At 36.1% G+C, this 17,103-nt stretch overlaps 1 protein-coding gene across 1 annotated transcript in view; it reads left to right on the top strand.

Moving 5' to 3' along the window:
* The first annotated feature begins 126 nt into the window (after positions 1 to 126).
* The window catches only part of LOC142336586 (activating molecule in BECN1-regulated autophagy protein 1-like), a 329,506-nt gene continuing 312,529 nt past the window's right edge, over positions 127 to 17,103 (top strand). The window contains exon 1 of the mRNA XM_075385504.1: positions 127 to 149. The gene's annotated coding sequence lies outside the window, so the exon portion shown is untranslated. The remainder of the gene's footprint in view (positions 150 to 17,103) is intronic.

Raw genomic sequence — 17,103 nt, 5'->3', positions numbered from 1 at the left:
TCAAGACTTTTCTATCTAGACTGCTGATAAATGTAACAACAAAGGACATCTAAAGATGAGAGACTAAGCACAGCCACTTGAACCTAAAATTTCAATTTCTGATTTCCGAACAAACAGAGCCTAATTGTTGTGATAAACTTATTAAATAGTTTCAGATTTGGCCTGCATAAGCTAAACCCCCTATCTCTGAGCTGCCATAATGATAAATTTGAGAGATGAACTCGACAATATCAACAGCTGTGACCCCACATTAATGAATTTTATGGAAAAGCTTATTGGGGAGCTCGAGAAGAAGCAAGCATCTATCAACAAGCTAGTATCAAGGGTACAATTCCTGGAGAAAAAGGTGAACGATATTGAAAGATACTCATCAAAAGACTGTATCATTATCAACAACCTACCCCTTGTGCATGGGACAGATTATTGGGAGGACGTTTTAACGTTTTTTGCCAACTACCTGAACATCAAAGTAGAGCGGGACAGCATCGTAGCATGTCATCCACTGGGGCCCATCCACAATCCTAGCCAACCACCAGCATTCATTGTCAAGTTCGTTTACTTTGATGTGAAAGACAGAATATGGGGAAGAAAATATTTCCTGAGAAATCAGCTTAACCCGACAAATGCGAAACCGATCTTCCTCAACGAACGATTAACAAAAAGAGATGCCGATTTAATGGATTATTTAAAAGGATTAGGCTTAAAAACGTCGACCTACAACTGCGCACCACAAGTTTTTATTAAAAAGCATGGAAGTAAGCCGAAACCACACAACGTTGTTGACATGGAGGATGCAGATTCATTACTCGCGCAAGGCTCCCTTATATCTTATTCTAAAAACGAAAAAACATTGCAATCAGCATCTAGAACAGCATTATTCAATTTTACAGAAGGAGGACAAAAACAAGTTAATGGAAAAGAAAAAGCAAACAAACGAGGAATGAGCAGCCCTAGTGATGGAAAAATAGTCGGAAATCTGAAGAAGCTGAAAAATAACAAAGATCTACTCAATCAGTATATTGAATCCATTGTAACCAACACTACTACTGATCAAAATAATGATATTGATTCTGAAAACGGCTTTGTTGTCGAAGAATCTACTGATTCGTAATGCTTGGCAGTCTCAGAGATCACCTCACTTCATTTTAACCTACATTTTCCACCATTTCGTCTAAGCAACACAATAGTTCATCTGAGGCTGTCATTTGTGTTACAACTAATGTACGTTCTCTAAGGAAAAACTTTATTAATCTAGAAGCATGCATTGAGCAACTCACTAATAAACCAGATATAATCGCCATTACGGAGACTTGGCTAAACAAGTCTGAAAATGAAAACCTTTTTTCTCTTGATGGTTATAGGTTTTTCTCACGGTGCCGCGGATCACGAGGAGGAGGTGTAGGAGTTTATGTATCTGAGAAGCTCAAAGTAAGAAGTTTTAAAGAACACTCGGACGCAGAGATATTAAGCATTGATATTGCTACTGAAAATGGTCCACAAATTACTTTCACAGTTTTGTATCGGTCACCCTCCGAGTCCATTGATGGTTTTTTTAATATCTTGGAGAAGTTTCTAGAGGAACATAATTCTTCGAGAAAACAAATAATTGCAGGAGATTTTAATATTGATCTCTTAAGAGACAACAAGGAGTGTAGGGGGTTATCCGACATATTTACATCCTTCGGTATGAATTTGCTGTCGCAACGAAGTCAAAGCCGAGAAACATCAACTTCTGCAAGCTGTATAGACCATATATGGGGTAATGTTTTAAGTAAGAGAGCCATGAACTATAGTTTTGGACCAGCCGATCATTATTTGTGTGAATGTGTTCTGATGCTTCCGAAATTATTAAAAGAAAATGAACGCAGTTTCTTCACAAGAAATCTAAAGGTTTTTAATAACCTTGATAATAGGTTAAGACTGGAGTTTCTAATGAGCCAAAAGCTAAGGAATATCGCGTTTAGTGATACCGATCCCAATACAGCAATCGTAAAGCTTAATGAGGTAATTACCTATTGTTTCGACAGATTTTGTCCACTTACAAAAATCAAAAGGGCGCGTAAAAACTGGGTAACAAATCAAGTACTGCGTGCATCAAGGAAAAGGAATGCGCTCTACAAAATATATATTAAAAATCCGACAATAGACAACTTTGAGCAGTTTAAGATTTCAAGGAATAAATGTAATGCGCTATCTCGGAAAGCATATCGAGCTTACTGGAGAACTAAATTGGAAAATGCAGACCCAAAGCAATATCATACTACCATCAGTAATATAATTGGATCAAAAAGAAAACTGATTTTGCCGGATAATTTTGACTCAAATGTCGCAAATGATATGAATAAGTTTTTTGCACACATTGGGACAGAACTGAATGCCAAAATTGAAAAAGTAGAAAAAGTACCCATAGAAAGGCAACCACAATCTTTGTTTTTTAGTGAAATTAACTATAATGAGGTGGAAAACGTAATTATAAACATGCAAAGTAAAAACAGCTATGGTCACGATGGTATATCCTCCAAAATGTTAAAAATTTGTTGTCCCCTTATAAGTGAACCACTAACTAATGTGTTCAATAACTGTGTTAAAACTGGAATTTTCCCGGACGAATTTAAAGTTGCAAAAGTAAATCCCCTCCACAAAGATGGTAATGTCAATGAGTATGGAAATTACAGACCAATTTCATTACTCCCATCATTAGCAAAAGTGTTTGAACGCATTATCTATAACAGAATTATTAATTATTTTGAACATTTTGAGTTGCTCAATGCTAATCAGTTTGGATTTAGGTCTAAATTGAACACTGTAGATGCCGCTCTTAGGTTAGTTGAAGAGATCAGAAACATGAAAAATCTGAAAAAAGATCCACTGATGCTTTTACTTGATCTGCAGAAAGCATTTGATAGCGTTGATCACTCTATTTTACTAGGAAAACTTGAGAACTACGGAATTCGAGGTTGTAACTTTTGCCTGCTCAAAAATTATTTGTCAGAGAGGTATCAGTATATACATATTAATAACACTGTGAGTACAAAACGCCAGGTCAAATGTGGGGTTCCGCAGGGCTCAGTTTTGGGTCCACTAATGTTTTTGATATATATCAATGATCTGCCGCATGCTGTCTTCAATTCTTCAGTAACACTCTTTGCTGATGATACAGCAATAGTAAAAAATCCACTTGCAAGCAACGAGGAGTTTCAGAAAGATATCGAAAGAGTTGATCATTGGATGAAATACAACAAAGTAACCGTAAAGGCTACGAAATCTAAATTGCTCAGATTTTGCAGTGCTAAAGACGACATCTCACTAAAATTTTCCGATGACTTTTTAATAAGTGTGGATTCTTGCAAATATTTAGGAATATGGTTAGATAACAAACTTTCTTTCAGACAACACATTGAGTATATACGGAAAAAGATGAATAAATTCTGCGCAATTGTCTATAAGTTGCGTGACGTAATGACAATTAATCAGCTTATAAATTATTATAAAATGTATGTACAACCGGTCTTGCAATATGGGATTCTCATATATGGTTGCGTGAAGAAAAGCAATCTCTATGTAATTCACAAAAGTCAAAAACGGTTTTTTAGAATAGTTTTTCGTAAAAGGTATCGTGACAGTATTTCTGATAAACTTGAGAAATTAAAAATTGCATCGGTGTTTGAATTACACATATACGAGTTGTTCAAACGAGTGGTTAATAAAAAAGAAATCTCACAATGTGGAAAGTGCTATGTAACCAGAGCAAAAGAAAGCGGGATAAACTCTCTGCCAATAAACAAATGCAAAGCGAAACAACTCTCTGTAGATTTTAGGACAATTTGTCTTGCGAACCTGTTGAAAAAAGCAAACATAGAAATCCAGACAAGCTTTAAAAGTGAAAATTCAAAAAACGCATATTTACACGACTTCCGTGATAATTTCATTATAGGGAACCTAGAGCTGGCAAATATTATCTTTAAATAAGAACTAATCCAAGTAGTATCAAATTGCCTCTATCATATTGTTGTGACTTTGCAGTCTTGGACAGCTTCTTGCTTGTGTGAGATGCCTTTCAGTGCTCAAGGTGTGGAACTAACTACTGTTGTAGGGCCTTTAATGAGCACTCGAAAGTCATTCCTATCATTCAAGAACTGTACTTAGACTACTCATCCTCATTGCGCTGGGAGGTGTCTCTCGTGGGCTTGAGGCTGTCCTGGACTGCATCGTTGAAATAAAATTTATGTAACCTTAATCTGTTTTTTTTCGCGTTTTATTTTTAGTTTTCTCTGTTTATCTTCATCATGACGTTTCATATTTTGTTCAATTTTCATGTTAACTTTAATAATAATGCTTATTTTTTGTGATAATTAAAATTTGAATCAAATGCTCTTGGGCTGCCTTCAACAAGCCTTTAGCAGGCTTTCCGGCTAGTCCAGTCTTGACTATGTATATACCTATCGATGTTAATTTTTGTAATTTTAATTGTTCAAGACGAATTCAATTATTATTATTATTATTATTATTATTACATATAGCTTTAGAATACGGGCATGCTATTTGGTATCAGAACGACACCACAATGCCAATTTTGAGTGGCATAACGTTCAAGTTAGCACAAGTTAACACAAAACTAGTTAAAAATTACCCTAAAACACAAAGTTACCATAAAACTCCTAAAAATGAGAAATGACGTCGCATCCACAAATTCAGTTGTTGACCGGTAAAATTTATTTTAGCGATTGAGGTACAATGCACCGAATTATAGAGAACTCTTGTCTAATTAGTAATAGGAACAAGTCTCACCGAGCCAATTCACTAACAGTTGATTATGCTCTTTTCACAAGGACAGGTTTCATTACAGAATGCCTAATTCGTCGAGAGAAGAGATCTCAGATTGCTTAGGGCAGAAGTCAAATGTAAACTGCATAAAACCACCAACCGATTGCTCTACAGTCAGAATAAAAAAGGAAGAGAGCCTACAAAAGCAGAAAAGTCAGGCGCCAGTGAAAACCAAAATTTTTCCTACAACAGAAAAGAACCAAAAACAAAAAGAGGAGAAAACTAATAAACAATAGCGGACAAGTAATTCTCCACAACGCGCTCTGCAACGGTAGACAAATATTTTGCGGCCAACAGACAGCGTACAAGATTTATCGATTGAAACCACAGACAAATGTCATTAAATGAAGCGAAATGAAGAATCCACATGAAGCTAAAACATCTTGTGGTTTTCGATTCATACTTCAGTATAACATCAAGTAACTCAAACCATAGCTTTGGCATATGTCTTTCTGTTGACCTCAAATTATAATTTTTCAAAGTACACAAATACCTAGAGCTAACTAGAGCTAAAAAGCAAGAAAATCACAATTATATCGCACCCAGAAAATTAGTAGCTCATGCATCATCTTAATAAAATATTCATAAAAATTGGCTCCACACAGCAAACTTTTACGAACATTAGCAAAGAATTTCGGGAAAGGAAAGCCCAAAATTAGAACCGATGAAATGAAAACTTCAAAACATCAAAAAATGATATTCAAAAATCCGACAATAACCAATAGAACGCTGCCCAAATTCAGTAAAAAATCGTGCGAACAACAATTCAGGAAAAACTTCTAATCAGTAACACAAAGATGGCTCAAAAATCCGATTCCTTCGAAGTTGATTGCCTTCTTTCGCCATCGATAGATTTCATTGCAGATTACCCAGTTCACTGAGCAAACAAAAACATAAACAAAAAAACGAACCTGTTTTCAAATCAATACAAAAAACGAGCACCTAAATAGACCAATAGCATATAAATCATCAATTAGATTAAAAACCCAAAACGACTAATGTCGGAAGAATTGCTCTCGAACGTCAGGCGAATGAAGAAACATTTGACCCCGCCGGGATTCGAACCATTGACATGCACTCCCCACTCGGCTATCAGTCCCTTATTTGCGCTATGCTGAAACCGATTTTATATTAGCAACAAGCTTTACTTCGGAGTGAGAGCAATAGAGATCACTCAAAAATGAAGAACGAGAGCTTGAAAAAGTCACTTGAGAAGTCAAAGAATGTCTTAGAAGAACAGCACAAAATGGTCAAGCAAAAAAATTGCATTAAAAAAGACTAACACGTTTACAATAATTGCTTTGAACTTCGTTCAAGACCAATTAAAATGGAATAGAAAGAAATTTTTTGTTTCTCCAAATTTCTGAAAAGCTCGCAGCAAAAAGAGCGAAAATACATATTTTGTAACGACAGAAAATAATTTGCTGTCATTAACTCGCGATCGAATAATTAAACATAATAATTATTATCTGTGGTCACTATGAACAAGCCAATACTAATATCTATTCACATGCACCACTTGCAGCTGTGAAAGCAACAAGCATCCAATGAATAAAAATAATCAAAAAACGATTAGCAAGCAAGAGAGCCCTGTTAAGCCATATTTTTAAGCACCCATTTTCCGACATCGAGCCAATCAAAAAAATCGAGAAGCAATATAATCACAACCAGACTACCACAACTGATTTTATTCCGACACCGATAGTTTTCAATACACCTGGTCTAGTTTATGAAAACTCTGATTTCTCGATACGAAAAATAAAATTTTCTCGGTATAAAAAAACAACAAAGAATTAAAATAAAATTTCAAAAGCAAAGCAAAACAAGAGCACCTTAAAGGATGGATGGATAACATAAAAATAAGCTTTAAGTTTTGAAAAAAATTAATTTAGCCAGTAGAAAAGAGCAATTTTTTCAATTTCAGAGAACGATAAAAATGAAAACTCGCAGCAGCGGTAGATAGGTAATTCTCTACAGCATGCACTGCAAAGATCGACGAAAACTTTACTGACATCTGCCCACAAAAGGTCACATAATTTCTACTGGGGGGTGGGGGTTTGCAAGTGTAAAAACAAGTGGGTCCGCAACTCCCAGTGGTGCCCCTGGGTAACCATGACCAGCTGGCTGGATAAAGTTAGCTCAGCGGACAGTCCCTAGATTGTTCCTAAGCAAGCCACTATTGGACTTTATAAATCATGCAGCTTAAAGTCATTTCAAACCGAAATCTACGTCAGTGCAGACCTGCGTCTGTCTATGATGTATGAGTTGAGACACGGCAAGCAAAAAAATGCCCTTGAAAGAAGGGTGATGCATGGTCATGTAACTGAAACCCTGAATGAAAGTGGTTCTAGTAGTCATGTTTCTTCGACGATATGACATTCCTCGGGAATGTCTCCGTTAACTGAAAGATGGTCTAACTATCTTGAAAGCTATGTTAGGGAAAAATTTTAAAGCTAAGCTAGTTAAAATGGACTCACCACTGAGTAATCAAACGGCTACACCCCAAATAAATCTCAGAGGAGTTCACACCTCAAATCCGGTTTGATCACCCTTGTTAGTGGCTTACGCGAAAACGTGGTTAGTACGGACGAAAGATAACAAATCTGAGATGAATGCAAACTCAAGGACTGAAAGGTTGCTATAAGTAAAAGCTTAACGTTTCCCTGCGTGATAACTTTTGAGTGCATATAAGGTTTCTGAGTAAGAACTTTAGTAACGGTCTAGACAAAATTTGATATAGATATAGTCCGAGAACTTTTTGTCATCTGAAGTCTGTTGCTTCAAAGAAAAGGATAGCAATAATGATAAGAGTGACTATACTACATGCCAATCCAAAGCTAGATCTTCCAGTCCCGTGAAATAAACCCAAAAGATGCTGGTTGAAGGACTTGAGGCTCTCGGGAGGAAACTCTTCAATGAGCGATGTTCTATTACATACCAATGCACCTAAGCTCAGGTCACGGACAACACTATAACCTCAGTATACTAAATACCTAATACTTCGGTAAAGGGAGGGGCGATATAACGTAAATTAGGGGCGATATAACATACCCAAACTATGGTCATTTGATTACACTAAAAACATCTGTGGCAACATTCAACTGATGATGAAAACAAATAAATAGTCTACTTGAATCATAAAACTTGTTGCTCTCCGTTTTCATTTTGGTTGATTTTTCTCATTATTGGACTCTATAAATGATACCTAACCAACAGTGACCTCTATTGGTGAAATCTAGTCTCTTCGCATTAGTTTACAAGTTTTACCATTAATTGAAACCAATTGGAGCCCAAAAGTGTGGTCAAATAATGTTAAAATATATCACGAAAATTATTGATAAAGCATACCGTAAAATTTCACGCTACAGGAAGAAAATGGCGTCCTTCAAACCAGTAGTTGCTCAGAGAAAAAGGCCTTGAAAATTACAGTATTGTCCATTAAGGCATAATAAAAAAATATTCAAGAAAAATGGCTGCACAAGACAAATTACTAAATACCAACAAAAATTCTGGAAACGATAAATCAAGATCAATGGAAATGAAATTTTAGAAACAACGAAATGAAAATTCGAGACATAAAACCTGCAAATGAAATCCAGAAGTCTGACGAATAAGCTATATTTTGCTGCTAAATTTCATTAAAAGCAGTATGGTAAGCACCACCAATAGAATTCAAAACATAATTGTCCTATCAGTATTATGGACGCGGAAGACACAACCGATTCAATCACCGCTTATTGTGCTTTTCCGATAATAACAACTGTAAATTAAAATTGCCTAATTCATTGAAGAGATACCTAAAATCCGAATAGTTTAGAAAACAGCTAAAAACTATCAAAACGCCGCACGAAAGTACAAAACAAACGAAGAGAGCCGTAATATGCAGAAAAAAGCTAACGTCGCTCAAATTGCTCTAACAACCGGCGGGCCGTTAGCTTTGGTGGTGCCCAGCTGTGGCTCAGAGATGCTAGCATTGTGGTGGGGGGAGGGGTGAGTGGAGTGGGTGGGGGGGGGGGGGGGGTGAGCTGAGTAAGGACAAGCGATGGGGGTAGGTTTGGGAGGGCTGGATATGAGGCGGGTCCAAATCGCCAGGTAGAGGAGGGTGGACTGGGGTGTGGAGGTGGGTGACATGGGGGCGGGGTCAACCATTCAAGATTAAGAACCACCCTTCGCACTTTGAAATTGTCTCCTCAAAACAGTTTTGGTGAATGGCATTCTTAGAGACTTCTTAGGTGTAAATCTTAGAGAATTTAATGCTCTCCGGGCGCTAACTGTTTATCTCATTTTTCAGGATGAAAAGCCAAATGGGTCAGACGAAGAATCAGTCAAGCGAAAAATTGCATAAAAGACCACAAGCCCAATATAATTGCTACAAACTTCGCTTAACAGCAATTAATAACCCCGTGAGGGCAAAAATAACCCTTTGTTAAGGTTGAAACATAACCGACTAACGTCGGGCGAATTGCTCGCAAACGATAGGCGAGCTGCTGGCTTCGTATAAGAGCTGCTCAGCCACTGAGGACAAAAAGTTAACAGGGTCAGACGAAGAATCAGTCAAGCGAAAAATCGCATAAAAGACCACAGAACTAATATAATTGCCACAAACTTCGTTTGAGAGCAATAAAACTACATACCTTGTTTGAGAGCAATTAAAATAAACCAGATATAGAAGAATTCCACTTTGGATGCAAATACAACATCTGTTTCTCCAGCTTGTCAAAAGAACCGGAGACAAAAAGCGGGACCACGAACACATGAGTAGTTTGACCACCTTGTAATTGATTCACTTTTTTGGGAGAAAGCAGCATATTCTAAAATTTTTAATTTAGAACAACTCCAAAACAGCCACCTTGGGAGTTATTGTACGGCTTTATAATTGATTCAAATTCTTCAAGTCCCTCCATTGATCCAATCTATTTATCGTTACAGGGAAGAATCCGTTGGCCCAATTCGGCTTAATAAAAAGGTCCAGTTGAAATGTCATTGTTAATTTGACCCGTATAGCTAAGACTCATTTGCACCAAAAAATTTTGGATGACATTTGAATTGCGAACAAAAATAGGCCTCTGGATAAGAATAATCAACAGTTCCGCATAAATAAAATGAAGTTACAAAAAAGATAGCAACTGAAATATCATCATCACCGATGAATTACTGCACTTAGTTTAGATCCTCTATAAAGAGAATATCATACTTCATTTTCTTTATTTTGAATCAATAAATTAAGAAAACTGGGCAGCTAAATGAATAAAATACACTGAAGAGGAACAAACATCTGTAATAAAATTACCGCTGAAAAGGAAGTTACTGGGGAATTATCACATTAAACGTTAATTCTAGAATATACTAGCATTTAGCATTGGCTAGCACATAGCATTGAACTTATTAGCATATAGCATCGGTAACTAATACTTCGATTCAAACCTGAGTTGCACAATTTAATTTCATCAAAGTTTTGCAACCATCAAATCGAATACTTATTCATCAGCGCGATTGTTTCTGTTCAAAGCTTTGTCGTCGCAAGTGCTTCAGTTCAAAGATTGGACCGCGTTGGACAATTCAACAACCTCTGGTTCCTTTTCAAAAGAGTCTTCATCGTCACTGCTTAACAACTCGGGTTCTACATTACATTCCAAAACTAGTTGACTATCAGTCTCATTCTGATTCAGACTGTCATCTTTAGCTTGGGTGGTAGGTGACTTTGAGAACTTTGCAGATTTCACCAGCAGCTTAGTCGTGGATTTGTCCATTTTATGCTTGCGAACATAATGTTCTCTCAAACGTGCGCGCATACGACTAGAGTATGAGCAGAGAGAACAGTGGACGAAGCTATTCTGATGGGCATTTCTGTGATGGCGTTGCATGTTACTTTCGTTGGTGGTTTTGAAGTCACACTGACTACATTTAATTGCACTAGTTTTGACTGCGCTATCGAGATCTCTGGATCCTTTCGAGGAGGGCTTTCCTCTTTTACGTCCGCTTGGCTTCACACCAACTGCTTTTGCATATTCTGCTATAGCTATACGTGTACTTTCCACAACCGAATCTACCATATGTTCCGAATGTATTTGCCGTATGTCATCCTCAAGTATAATATCGTCAATGAACTCGTCATTCGGCGAGCTTTCGAGGTTGACTTTCCGCGCGAACTCTTCAGATGCTCCAAAATCTGAATAGAAATCCCGAACAGTCGAGATATTGTTATCTGATTCCAGGAGACCAACATTTAGCCCTGAAGCAGCTGTTTCAAGATCAAGAACCGAGCCTTCACTCCTAATGGCGTCACTGCACCCCAGTGACGTCACGTCATCCCTCTGCAACTTGAACACTTTGATGGGTGGTCGGTTCGGGAAGCAGCTGCTACTGTTGATTCCTGATTCCCACACCCCATTTGGAGTTTGATATGCTTGGTTTCCAGAAATGTCGAATCCTTGTCTTTCAATTCCAGGGTCTGGTAGAGAATCAAAGCCGAACTTCATTGACATGGTTCCAAACTGGTGGCTAGACTCGTTGTCAATAATAGAAAAATTTCCCTCCAGCTCATGCAACGTCTGAGCAGGACAGTTGAGGTCAAATTTCTGTCTCATTAGATGGGAGATGATATAATTGCAAATCATTGAGCTGTCGAAGCGAACTGAAAAACTGAGTTCGGGTGCTTTATTCATTTTATCCTACCTGGAACAAATATTTTCAGGCTGAGATATAACGCATCAAAAAGGAGCAAAGTTGCTTTCCTTTCCTGCTCTACATAATCGAAAATCAAAGACACGCTAGTAATCAATGACAGCTCAACTGTTAGCTGAACACTTAAATGATAGACTTTGCTTCTGAAAGCTTCAGCAATTTTGTTATAGTGTAACTGAACAAAACAAATACACGTTTCAAAAAACATTTATCATATTAGGTTCGTCTCAAATGTTACTCTCAAACAACAGGCTAACAAGGGTTGGCTTTGGTTGGAGTTAGCTTAAAAACAGCCTCAGATGACAAGGTAAAAAGTGGGGGATGAGGTGGGGGGTTCAAGACTGACCCCTTAAATCATCAAAATCTGCCTCAAGCGTTCCTCACCTGCTTCGCACAACCGCACACTTCGAGCTACCTAAAGCTCCAAGACAGCTTCTCCGATTGTCCAGAAACACATTACGAGCCGAAGTCCAGACAATAAACATAAACCGACTAGCGTAGGACAAATTACTCTCAAACGACAGGAGGCGCAGCTTATTTCAGTCGCTGTAGCTAAGATAATAGTTTTCTTTAAAATTTTTAGAATTTGTCTTCTCGGACTCAGATTCCACTAAAAAAGCTTATTTGGTATTGTAAGGGTGATCCTCCAATTCTACACTCAGGTAACTTGATCCCAGTAGGGCACATGCTTTGAAAAAGTATTTTTTCATTTTGTTTCGTTTGGCTTGTGCATCGTTACAGCGATTTAACTTGAGAATGTAACAAGGAGGCTCGGCAATGTGCGTTCGCACCTAATGTTCCGACCCCGCTCATCCACATTTGGCCATAAATGAGGATGGATAGAAAACTTCTAAAAAATTCAAGTATTTCTGAAATGAATAAAAAATTGCGTCCAACTCAAATCACTCAGTGGACTAAAAAATGCAGCCTTAGAAGGCCGAAGAGATTTGCCATTATTATGAATACGAGACAAGACGAACAAGAAAATCAAATAACAACAACAAACATAATCAACATCCAAACTCGATGTCTATCTGTAGAAAAGAGAAAACGGCATCAAAGCCGTTAAAATCGTACTCTATTAATAAAATGATATGGGACCACTCATTAATGAGTCTAGGTAACAAGTAGACAGGAAAAGAGCAAAGTTAAAAGCAACGTTTTGCATTTCTCGAAAACAATTAACTAAAAGGCCGAGAAAAGGATTAGATATACATTCAATTAAACATAGGTTTAATTTCCCTGAACAAAACCATTGTGATCTTTTTTAAAATCAGAATAACTCCAACGTTAACGAAACAAAAACGCCAAAAACAGACAAAAAAAGTGTTTTTTTTTAATTCAAAAACGAGATTCGAAGCCAATAAAACCATACTGAATTCACTATGTTATATTGCGCCTTCTCTTCATGCCAGCAAAGTGTTATGTGACCTGTAGTTAATGAGACTAGGTAACAAATAGACAAAAAAGAACACTAAGATGCAGAGTTTTAAAAAAAAATTTTTTACACAATTATTTTTAAAGTCATTAAAACATTCAGCAATAACAAAATTATCAAACATGTTCAATTAATCCAAAAAATGAAGCCCTTGAGAACTGTCTTTTATCCGAAAATATCACACCATTTCAAAAATAACGTCAATTACAGACAAAAACCAAAAACAAAAAAGCGAAAAACAGGTGTCAAACACCCTCAAACCAAAATCAAATCGCTGAAAATTTTAGAAATGTTCAACTGCACATTTTTCGGACCCCAATATTTGGATATGTGACTTTTAATTAACAAAAATAGGTAATTAACGAAAATAGACAAAGAACGGAAGACGCAAAGTTAAGTACTTTTTTAAAAAAAACAATATTTCTCCAAGTCATGAAAACCATCAGCCATCAAATCAAGACATCAGACACGTAAGTTCCTTTGTTCCACCAGACCATTGAGAACTGTCATTAGTCAAAACGTTATACGTTCACACAAAGAAACTCATACGCAGACAAAAACTTTGAAAATTTAGGCAATAAAACGACGTCACAGCCGTTAAAACCAAAACTTCAGTTAAAAACTAACTCTATTCACATTTGCCTTCCTTTGTTGTCCATTAGTTTCTAATAAAGAATTAATATACATTAACACTGGGTAAAAAACGACAAAAAACAAGATTCAAAGCTAAAAATATTTTCTTTGAAAGCAATTATTTTCAAAGTCATGAAAATCTATCAGCTGTAAATTGAAAAAACTAAACAAATTTGTTTATTCTACCACGGAAGCCACTTGACCTTTCACGAATCATAATTTCTCATACCATTAAAAAGAACTTCAAATACAGAAAAAAATCAAAAAAACTTTAATTCTTTTACAATAAACCGTTGTCGAAGCTATTAAAAACATAATTATTTCACTAAAAAATAGATATCTCCAATTGCCTCTCCCATCGCCACAATGTGATATCTGACCTGTGATTAATGAAACTCCACAAATACAGATGAAAAAATAAAAAAACATATATTTTCTTGAAATAGTTATATTAAAGGTCATGAAAACCATGAGCTAGCATTTAAAAACAGTAAATAGGCTCATATATTCCTCCATGACAAGAGATTATAACCCTGAGACCTCTTATTATTTTCATACGAATACAAGAAGAAAGTCAATTAAAGATAAAAAATTTAAATAAACTCCATTAATTTCTTCTAGAAAACGGTGTGGAAGCCGTTGAAAATTTAATCCCTTCCCGAAAAAATTATAAGGTCAATTAAGCCTATTTTCTGTAAACAAAAAATTATAAGTGCCCTATGAGTTATTTGCTAATGTACCAAAACCAAAAAAGAACCTGAAAACTGGGCAGATTTCCACAAAATCAATTTTTTGTGAAACTAGTAGTTTTGATTCCAGAAAACATTTACTTCAAGTGGAAAGCCGCCATAGAGATTAAAATTCAATTAGACTGAAGATGCATTCTCTTTGCTGAATTAGTAGGTGCGCACTTCCGGCAAATTCAAGCAAAGTTGACTAAAGAATCTTATTTCTTGCAATTTTCGATGAAAGAAGGCTTTTTAAAATAAGTAGTAAAAATTTGAGCCAAGAGTTAGAGGCAAAATTTCATCGACACTCTTTTATCTTTAGAAAACAGACCAACGACAATTTTAAGAGAATTTAACAAAACGGGCAAAAAATAGGTAAAAATTCCGGAAAATGTGAATAAAAACAACGGAAATCCTTCTACTATTCACAAAAGTTCAAACCTCGTTAACTCCCTGATAAAAGCGAAAATCAAATAAATCCATATTCTACGCTGGACGGGCTTTCTAATGATACCACTCACAGCTCTGTACAATAAACGTATCGATCGGCCAAAATTGACCGAAAAAAAATAACACAATCGCGTATACAGTTCCGCCCCCCACTAAAGTGGGTCGGAACATTCATCCAAAGATTTAAGTGAAATTCAGACTTAATACATGTGACTTTATTTTTTGAATTTTTTATCTTAGATAGTATTTCGATGCCTCAACAATAGAACATAAACCGACAAATGTCGGAAGAATTGCTCTTGAACGACAGGCCAGGCAATTTAATTCAGGGTCTGTAGCCTAAATCGATTTTTCTTTATGCGTGCAAAAAACCTTGACCCCAACGGGATTCGAACATTTGACCTCCCAATCCAGAGCCACCCGCACTAACAACTGCGCTATGACTAATTTCTTTTCCCAAACTGCATCCGATTATAAATTAGCAACAAGATTTACTTCGGGGAGAGCAATAGAGATCACTCAAAAATGATGAACGAAAGCGTAAAAAAAAGTCACTTGAGAAGTCAAAGAATGTTCTAGAAAAAAAGCGCAAAATTGTCAAGCAAAAAATTTGCATAAAAAGACACACACGTTTACAATAATTGCTACGAATTTTGTTCAAGAGCAATTAATAATGAGAGCACAAAAATTTGACTAACCAGCTGCACGAACATCAATGGTTGGCAAATATACATGAATACGATAATCCAGAATTTCTAAGTAAGGTTCTTTAAAACCATGATAAATTTGAAGGATTTTAGAAAAATGATTTCATTCGCACTTTTACAAGCTCTTTAAATATTAAATTATACTGCCCTCTCACATCATCAGCCCATATCTTTGTTCTAATTGAATACTTTTTCGGAAATTGTTCAAGCATAATTTTGAAACCAAAATCAAATTTCAGGAATTTCAGAAACTTTCTTTTCAAAGATTTATCATTCTGAAATATTTCTTGAAGTCTTTCAAAAATTATCAAATTTAGGAGCATTTCCAAGACAAAATGCTCAAGAGCTCTCAAGTGACGTATTCTTTGCTTCAACAACGATGTCCATTAACTATATTCAATTAACTAAATCAGTTATATTGAACTACAAGGCCTAATTTATTTGGCATGTAGCAGTTAATATCAATAATTTACGCCCACTCTCGGTATATGTTCACTTGGCCATTCATTTCAAATGTTCTCTAAATTCGGATAAGCAGAACGAAATAAGGTTTAGGTTTAAATTGCAAGCTCAAAAGAAATGGAGTAAATTAAAAACTCCGAAGAGAATTGATCCCATCAACTGTGGATTAGAGAAGATATATGGTGTGAGCTTATGAAACCACAAGCTGCAGCACCAGAAGTCTTTTTTAGAGTCCCAGAGACCATGCTTGCCGACAGATGCCCCAAAACAAAAAATCGATTTCGTGGAATCAGGCGACCAAAAATGGCGTCGAGCGACCAGTTGTTGATTTATTCTCATATCCAACACTGCACGGCCATTCGTCACATGTGTTACAATATGTTTGTGGAGATAAAGAGGAAAAATTGACAAAATTGTCTGTACGCGGCAGGTGCGCTGTCTCTAAGTTACATAGAATGGCAGCCAAGAAAAAATTCTTCAACGTATACAAAGCTCTCTCTTCTTCGATCATTTCGAACTATCTAGCAGCATAGCTGAAAGACCAGAAGCAATGAACTATATTCGGCTATTTCTCTTCAGTACCTTTTTCGCATCATTTATATGGGAACAATTTTTTGTTTTTCTGAAAATTTAAGCATTTGTAAAAATTAATACCTGTAACGCAGTAACTATACAGAAACAGCGAACCAAAATTAGTCTTCATTCACCTGCAATCTCATTTTAAAATGATGACAGTGATTTAATATTTAATCTGATAGTATGAAAAATCATTTTCAGACAACCTTAGGAGTTATCAGGTTTTGTTACGGACAAGTAGCTCAAATTACGAATTAATCAAAAACATCCACCAATTTGCTGCTTATATTATGCGGCCTCCTCAACCTACTGATAGCAAGTTTTTACATATTCATAGCAACAAAAGTGAAGATCAAGCAATATTAAATTATTAATATTTAGTTTTTCCCATTAAATTTATTCCCACTCCCTATTAATAGAAGAAACTTTTATATGACACTTCAGAATTCTCACTCTTAGGAACGGCTTAGAATTAGATTCAAAGCATCGGAACTTTACAGCAAAACAGTAAAGGTCACTTTTTTGTGAAGAAATTATGAGTAAATGTCAATTTTTAAAAACCCGGAATTATCACTGATTGTTAGAGTTATACAATATATCA

This window comes from Convolutriloba macropyga, chromosome 1 (assembly GCF_964194025.1).
Source record: "Convolutriloba macropyga chromosome 1, txConMacr16.3, whole genome shotgun sequence".
Taxonomy (NCBI): Eukaryota; Metazoa; Xenacoelomorpha; order Acoela; family Convolutidae; genus Convolutriloba; species Convolutriloba macropyga.
The sequence above is the reverse complement of the archived record's forward strand: the minus strand, read 5'-3'. Positions and strand labels throughout refer to the sequence as shown.